Source organism: Augochlora pura, chromosome 2 (genome assembly GCF_028453695.1).
Source record: "Augochlora pura isolate Apur16 chromosome 2, APUR_v2.2.1, whole genome shotgun sequence".
NCBI classification, from domain to species: domain Eukaryota; kingdom Metazoa; phylum Arthropoda; class Insecta; order Hymenoptera; family Halictidae; genus Augochlora; species Augochlora pura.
In genome coordinates this window covers 4086523-4094786 of record NC_135773.1, presented here as the reverse complement: position 1 = coordinate 4094786, position 8264 = coordinate 4086523, and the positions used below count along the sequence as shown (strand labels likewise).

At 40.9% G+C, this 8264-nt stretch overlaps 1 non-coding gene across 1 annotated transcript; it reads left to right on the top strand.

Moving 5' to 3' along the window:
* Positions 1–7784: 7784 nt before the first annotated feature.
* Trnag-gcc (transfer RNA glycine (anticodon GCC)) lies at positions 7785–7855 on the top strand. The gene has a single exon. It is a non-coding gene; the product is annotated as a tRNA-Gly (tRNA).
* Positions 7856–8264: the final 409 nt, after the last annotated feature.

The window sequence follows — 8264 nt, the reverse complement described above, 5'->3', positions numbered from 1 at the left end:
ATGCCTTTCCTTTTGGTAATCTTAGCGAGCCAAAAACAATGTAACAATATCATTAAATTTTTTTTTCATGAAGATATGACAGTCGCATTCTCAAATGACAATGCTTCATGACGTTTTATCATATTTTATCGCGTAGATATACAGTAACAATTTTAATCGAGGTTAATAACGCATAATATAGTTTTATAAGTCCTAAAATATTTACTACGTTTTTATGAACAATTTAACCATCTCGCATCCCACGAATGCAAACAAATTCACTGAATAACGTCACTAAAATAAACGAGACTTATCATTCAGGACGGAGGACTATCTAAACAATAAATACATATTTATGCAACACGTCTCCCGAAGAATTCGTATCAGAAAAATGTTTGCTCAGCTTTCCACAATTTCCGTGGACACCTCCAGCCGATTCGTTGCCCAATATATAATAATCAAGAAGGCGAAAGGCTCTTTCACGGTCCAATCACCGCGTGTCCTCGAGTACCGTTCCCGAGCCATCTCGGCGTTACCTGTACAGCCAGCCCAGTCGGGATAACGGAGCAGCGAATTTAAAGAACAAACAACGGAACACAAAGACAAGTTTCCACGGAAAAATACACAATCCCTGCCGATATAACCCGTCGGATTGCAAACCGACTCGTAAAAGAGTGTTCCCGAAGGCCGGGGAACAGTGTGCGGCGGCGCCCCCCTTAAAGGTTCGACCTGGTTCAGGAACACTCGATTTGTCAGGACCTGGTCCGCACACGAATCCGACGACGGGCGTTCTCGCGAAACGGCAAAAATAAACGGAAGACGCGGGCTCCCTAGACCAAACACCTACGTTACGTATTCGCGTCTGTTTCGCGTACGAGACCCACGAGTTTCGGAGGCTCTAGGCACCCTTCTGTACATACGAGCCGCGCGAGCGAACTTCCCCCGGGTAAGCGTGTGCGGGACGACTCGTCGCAAGTATCCCTCGAAATGCAGTCGCCTTTAATCGATTTATTTAATGCTGCGACTACCCTGCAGGCCAACATCGACGATTTCACGTTTCTAATTTCAATAATTATAGAATTGCAAGTACTCTTTCATAGGGAGGGAGCACTCTTTCATTAATTCAGTCTTCTTATTTTTGTAATAAGTTGAAAAATAATAAATTTTAATTTATGAAGATATAATTGTTGTGGATTAATAACTACAGGGTAGATTTTATACATCAAAGTCCAGATTTAAAGAATTGCATGAATCACAAGATTCTATTTCATATGCATGAAGCGAACTTTGTCACAGAAAATAGAAATATCGTAAGTCAGAAAAATTGTTTTAGCCTTACAATTAAAACAGCTTCCAATGCAAAGGGTTAAAAGAACGGAATAACATTTACACTTGACAAGACAATGAAAGAGTCAGACTCGTCGAAACACGGCAGGGGGTTAAGCATTTTTGTCCGATCGACGCATTCGGCGCACGCTGACAAATCCAGAAACCGCTGAGCTTGTTTATAACGCGGGTCGTCGCGCGCCGATAACGCGGAAGACAGATGATACGCGGGGCTGCGAGATCTTTGTCGCCGATACAGCGCAGCTTCCGGTTTACAGGTCTCATTATTTTCGCGTTAGAGCCGCCGTCAGCACGGTTCTGGGTCACTTCTCCGCCCTCGGTTCCGAACTCGAGAGCCCTTTGAGACGTAAAGTCCTATCTGCTCGATATCGCCGGGCTAAACCCGACTATTCTCGGCGCGCACGACGTATTCCCGCGGCCTTCGTCGCTCGCCGGTAGGAATCATTTTATCTGATGACTCCGGTCGGTAGCCTTATCAACCCGGGGGGAATTCATAGCGCTCCCGTATGGATCGCCGGAATGTTTCCTGCGTTAATGCCTCGGCCGTGCCGCATACCGGTGGGAGTTCGCCCGCTTTCAGGCCGGCCTGTTCTTGACCTCCTTTTGGCCCGCGCGAACTCGAATTACTTGCTCTGCCGGCGACATTTAAAAGGAACGGGCCGGATTATGCTTTTTCGGATCCGCCGCGTAAATCACCGACGTGACACACCGAGTCTACGATCCCTTGGTTCGACGCGAAACTGGCAAGGTCGACGGCACTGGTCGACTTATTCAACAGTTACGTGGGTGACGGCTTTGTTCTTAGATGGACCCTTTTTTTAATGGGTTTTTAGAGACTTTTGTGCACATCTGAATGTTGCGTCTGTCATCATTTTCAACATTTCTTGCGTTAAGATCAATTGAAGAGTGTTGCGATAAATATTAATTTCTGAAATTTCACAGCTTAATTATTTTGGATTTAATAGACTTATGTTTTACGTTGGACTATAATAGACTCGAATGACAGGATTGAATGTTGTACATTTGATCAAACAGAAAAATATTCTTTTTATACAATATGAAGTTTAGAAGAGAAATTAAGGCGCGAGAATTAAATGACTCGCTAAATATATATATAAAATAAAATAGAAATTAAAATATTTATTTCACGCCATGATCATTTTTATTAACCGAAAGTAATGCAACAGTGCTTTACATCCTTCAAATTATTTTACTCTTCTTATTACATCTACTCATTCTTGTTATAAACGTATAAAATCCTCTAATAATCATTGAAAATTTAAAATAATGTTTTATTTCGACGAAGCTCCTAATAAAAGACAATTGTGATGTAACACGGACACTTTCAAATACACGGTAATTTAGCACAGCGGTTTAGAGTGGAGCGGAATCATCGTGTGCAAGCTAAATGGACCAATGAGAGGTCGATAACCTGATGAGCCAAATTGGTCATTGTCCTGTTTACAGGACCAATATTTGAAATTCTGCGCGCAGCTATTCGACGAACCGGGCTCTGTTTTGTTTTCCCACGTTTCTAAATTTCCCAACGAGCCGGTCGACGATTCCGTGTTCCCTTAACCCCTTGACGTACCATTCTCTTCACAGTTACTGCGATTAGGAATTTTTCAATTTGTTATCATTTCTTAGAAGAGACAGAACATTAACCATTTGCACTCCGCGTCATCGTGGATGTTACATACCAGAGCTTATGAACATTTATATTGTTACATAGTATACGTTATATATGTATATATGTATATATAATATTATTATAATAATATTCGATTTATATGAATTTGTAGACATCGAGAAACAGTTGCAAATCGCTAATAAACTTAACGGGTTAATGTTCATTTCGTGCTTGAATTTAATTGAATGCTTAAATATTAATAACAAGGAATTAGAATTGGGTGCCAATTTTAAAGAATATAATAATATCCATACTTAACCTCTTAGACGCGACGCGCCACTATAGTGGCTCTCGTGAATGTTTCGTGCTTTACCAAATAACCTGACATAACCTGAATTGTTTTATTAATTATAAAAGTAAACGATTAATGTGAAAGTGTGTATGTACAATACAGCAAGAAAAGAATATATATATATAGCTATACCAAGAAAATATATATTAAGAAAAATAATAATTTAGTTACGAGAAACTTTATTTGCGCAAAATCCAGCCGTGCCTGAGAGGTTAAGAATTGATCACCGTAATTTTCATCGCGCGTCGGACTCGTCAAAGCGCGCCAAGGGGTTGAAGAGAGCTTAGACGCGCGAACGGCGAACGGTTATTGTTAATCGAACGAACGGGCACGATAACGGTCATCGAAGCCTGCCGCGTATACGCGACGCCGCCGTGCGTATCGCCGCGCGAATATTATTTCCGGCGCGAAATTGATTTCATGCGCGAAAAACGCGTTCCCCGATATAATTGCTCTCCGCGGATATGATAGAGGCTGATAAAATTACGGGAGAGTGTCCTCGCGCGGACAAATCTGATTTACCGGGACGCGGGCAAATTCTGTTTTACATTCTTCCCTACTTTTCCGGGTGCTCTGACGCGCGATAAAAAATTTCGCTCCCCGCGGGAGGCCACTCTTTTTTTTCTCGCTACCGCCTCCCCGTGTTTTAAGTAATTCCGTACTAATGAAAAATATTAGATCCGCCTTTTTGCTAATAATTACGTTCACACTGGGAGCTTTTACTCGGGAGTTCGAGGTTTTCCATCGTCCCACGTCGCTCCGCCGCCGTTGCGTCGCCGTGCACGCGACTTGGGAAAACTTTCTTTTTAACGCAACCCGTCGCAATTTGTACTGATTTTGAAATTTTATAGATCGTCGCGAGATACGATACATTAATGATACAGATTTAATCGTAAATGGAGTTCGAACAGTAAAGAAACTATTTGAAGTTTATCCGATTCATTATGCTTTCACGAAGGAAACAAATAACTCAAAGAATAATATATTAAAGATACAGACTTAATCGTAAATGGAGTTCAAGCATCGAAGAAATTATTTTTAAGTTCACCCAATTAATTACGCTTTCGTGAAGGTAACAAATAACTCTAACATAGAACAGTAGAAATATTTAAATTATTTAAAAATATATTCCTTAAAAATAAAAACATAGAACAGTGAAAATATTTAAATTCGGTAAAAATAATAGCACAGCTTACGTATCTTGCAATTAATCTTAACAACGTTAATTCTGCATAATAACCGTCATTTCGATTATTGGTAACGTAGCAAGAAGCTGTCGCGAACAGCGCGAGCCGTCGGAGAACGAAGTCCAGGTGTAGTCACGGAGTGGAAATTAAACGAAAGGATCGTACGTGGCCGAGCCGACGGTGTTCAACAAGCGTGAACTTTTCAGATCGATAGAGCGCGTAAGAGAGGTCCCGGCCTCCTCCAAAGACATCTGTCGGGAAGCCGAGATGTAAGAGGACCGCCGGCAAAAGTGTAGGAAAGGAAGAAAGGTGGACGGCGACGGTTCGGCCTAGAAATATGGGGGTGGGGGGGTCTTGGAAAGAGTGGGTCGTCTACGTGGACCGAGGCCGAAGGAAACGAATTGAATCAGCGGAATCACTGTCGAAAGGATCGGCGGGACAATCGTGGCATGGAATTTAAATGTTGCGGGTCTCTGGATGGTATTCGCTCGCGGGAAGAGCCGCGCCGGAAATCGCAGCCCCGGGACCGGGAATCTAATAGCGAGGCTGATGCGATGCATGGATATGAAAAGGCGGCCGACGGAGCTCGAAGGCGGCGGCGGCGGCGGGTCGGTAGTCGTGTCCTCCATTTTCGAAGCGCGCCGGAAATACGACGTGCTTGTGCAACAGCGAAATCGAACCTATAACCTATAACCGGCGAACTCTCCTAAACCTTCGGCGCAGTTGCCTCCTTGCAGAAGCACCCGAGGCGATATCGATTATGATACGGGATCGAGGACGGCACGAAGAGCTTCCTGATACGAGGATTAACCCTTTGCTTGCGGAGGATGTGTACGTAGGTCTTAATAGGGTCGCTCCTGTTTTCATAACATCGCCCCGGCGCACACACCGCTTCCCCGCCCGCGGGATTGAGTTATACGTTTCATTATGCTGTACTTGAGACACCGGCGCGCTCATTGTTCCAGAAAGGTTTTAATCTCGCGCAGACTCTGCGGCCGAGTTACCGTCGCGAATCGATGGCTCGTCTCGTTTATTGGTAGTTTTTCGGCGGCCAGTCTTCGAGACGTTCATTTGCAGCAAAGGTACGTTTCAGTGTTTACCGGATTTAAGGGATAATCCTTTGTGGATTAAGGGTTGTAGAAGTGGATGTTTTCTTCGGAAAAATGGGTTAAGCGTCAGGGCTTAAATAATGGGAAAGTGAACGATGCATCCCGATTCTTTGTTGTGTATAGAGCATGACACAAAAATGTCTGACTAAAACTTAAAATAATCATCAAAAATAGCTACAAGATTTTTCTCTTATCACATTCTCAGTACCCTGAAAATACTTCACAAAAATTCTGAAATTCATTCAATATCTTCAGTCATTTATTTTTGTCATAAATGAATAAAATTCGCAAGTAATAATATTCGTATAAATGTCGTCACAGTTTTGTATTCCGCACATACCTTGTCATAAATTTAATATACTTCCTACATTGTACAGTCGCCGTACAGTTAACAAACTCGCGTACATTATTCATCGAACGATACTAATTAATTTCGATAATTTCAACGATTGACGCCAGTCTTCAATTTTTCCGCGAGTTTCCACGCTCCGATGATTTTTTCGAACTCTAATATACCAGCCCGGCAATAAAAGTCGCGTAATTTTAATTAACCACCGCGTCTCGAAATTTCGTTTAATTGATTGGCGAACGCATAATGGCCCGGCGTAACGCGAAACCCCGAATGACGGTGTTTCGCGCGAAATGATCGAAACTGCACGCCGGATTCCGTGGAGTTTGTGCGCAAGCATCGGCCGCCTACACGTATCTTCATTGAAACCGTGGGAATGACGCGACGTTATCGAAGACTATTCCATCCGCGGCGGCTCCGACTGGAATAGCAAGCGATCCATTTTGTTTCGGCCGAAGGCGGCGGTCGGTTTAAAATTTCATGCACGGAGGTGCACCGGGTTATAAATTTTGCGGTCGGCATATGTGTGTAGGCGTGTATACGTGTCAGCGGCGAGCTTTACGTCTTCATAACTTCGGGGAAGTTCGTGATATTTCGGTGGTTCGATGGGTTCAAATTGCGTGCGCGGGGTGTTGATCGTTCGACGCCGGCTGACGTACACACACCCCGCGACCATAAATCACCGGACATTTACTTATTTTTGGGAAAATGATTCTTGGAACGCGGATGCATTTTATCGCTCAATTGTGTTGCACATAGTCGTAGAATTATTTGTCTGAAAATCGCCGACAATGCTAAGATACGCAGAAGAAACTATCCACAATCATCGCTATAAGTTGCTAATGAAATAGCTTCGAATAAAATTGCATCGCAAGTAATAACAAAATTAATTATGCCTCGCTATGTATTTTTTGCATTCCATATTCAGTATAATATCCTTAAATATCGATAGAATTGTACAATGATATATATAAAAATGTATAGTATAAGTCAAAATCGAGTAATAAAATTGCTCGAGAAAATTGCGTAAACATAATTTTGATATCTCGAATTAAGTAAGTGCACGATGACATATGCACGGGTGTTTAAGTATTTCATTTCTCCGTATTCACCGTTGCTTTTACGGAAAATTTAGGGGGCCGTTAAACTGAATGTAACACCGAGCGTATTAAAATTTCAAGTCCTTCTGTTGGCCGCGCTGTTGATGAGTTTCAAACAATGTTCGGACAACGAAATTTTACGGCTATCTGCGGAGAACTTTTCTTCTCTGGATGAGCCGCGCACCGACGGAACATTTCGACCGCAAACTAGAATTTATTGGAATAATTCCGTTGTTAATATCAGTTAACGAACGCGAGAGGCTCGCCCACTGAACTAATCTCTGTTGACTGTTCCAATCTGATTTCGGTAGGAATAATTAAAAAAATTTTCTATACTATTATTTCACAGAACACTCGAGTAGAAAATGAGATTATAAAATCGTATTTTTATCAGAAAACAGGAAAATATAAAATGAAAGAAAAATTGAGAAATTAAAGTAAATTTAAATTTTAGTAAAATTGATATAAATAATAATGTTTTTATAGTTTATAACGATACGTGCATACTTAATTTTAATCAACGAATTATGTAGATGAATTAGTATTAAATAGAGTGTATTGTCGTGTGGATAAACTTTCAATTTTTGTTGAGAAAATGATAGAGGAATATAATTTGTCTTTCAATTGTTACATAAAATGAATAATTATTATATTTTAGTCATTGTTTATTCAGAATTTTCACGCATTATTTTCCGATGAACATCCAGGGAGGAAGCAGTATCCTTCAAGAAGCATCGGTGGTTCAGTGGTAGAATGCTCGCCTGCCACGCGGGCGGCCCGGGTTCGATTCCCGGCCGATGCAATTCCTTTTTTATTTTTTCTTTCATTTTTCTTTTTGCAAATTATACTTTAAAATTAATTACAATAATTAACGACAATTTAGATTTATACATATAGATTAAGTGAATATTAATAACATTATATGGAGCGTCATACGGAAATATTTAGACTCTATAAGGTATTTCATTCATGAGAAAGAGTGAATTGAAAATTAGCAATAATTAATTTCTTTTTTTTAGTAAATATTCGAAGACAAATATCTCATTATTTATGCTATTATACGCTAACAGAGTCAGGTATACTCACATAAGTTTCGTATTTCTTAAACAGAATTAAATTGTTACACCAATTTTTCTTTTTATGGGATAAAAATTAAAGCTAGAAAAACCGTCGTTAAATAAAATATTCGTTGCGATAAAACAAAGTAAGTA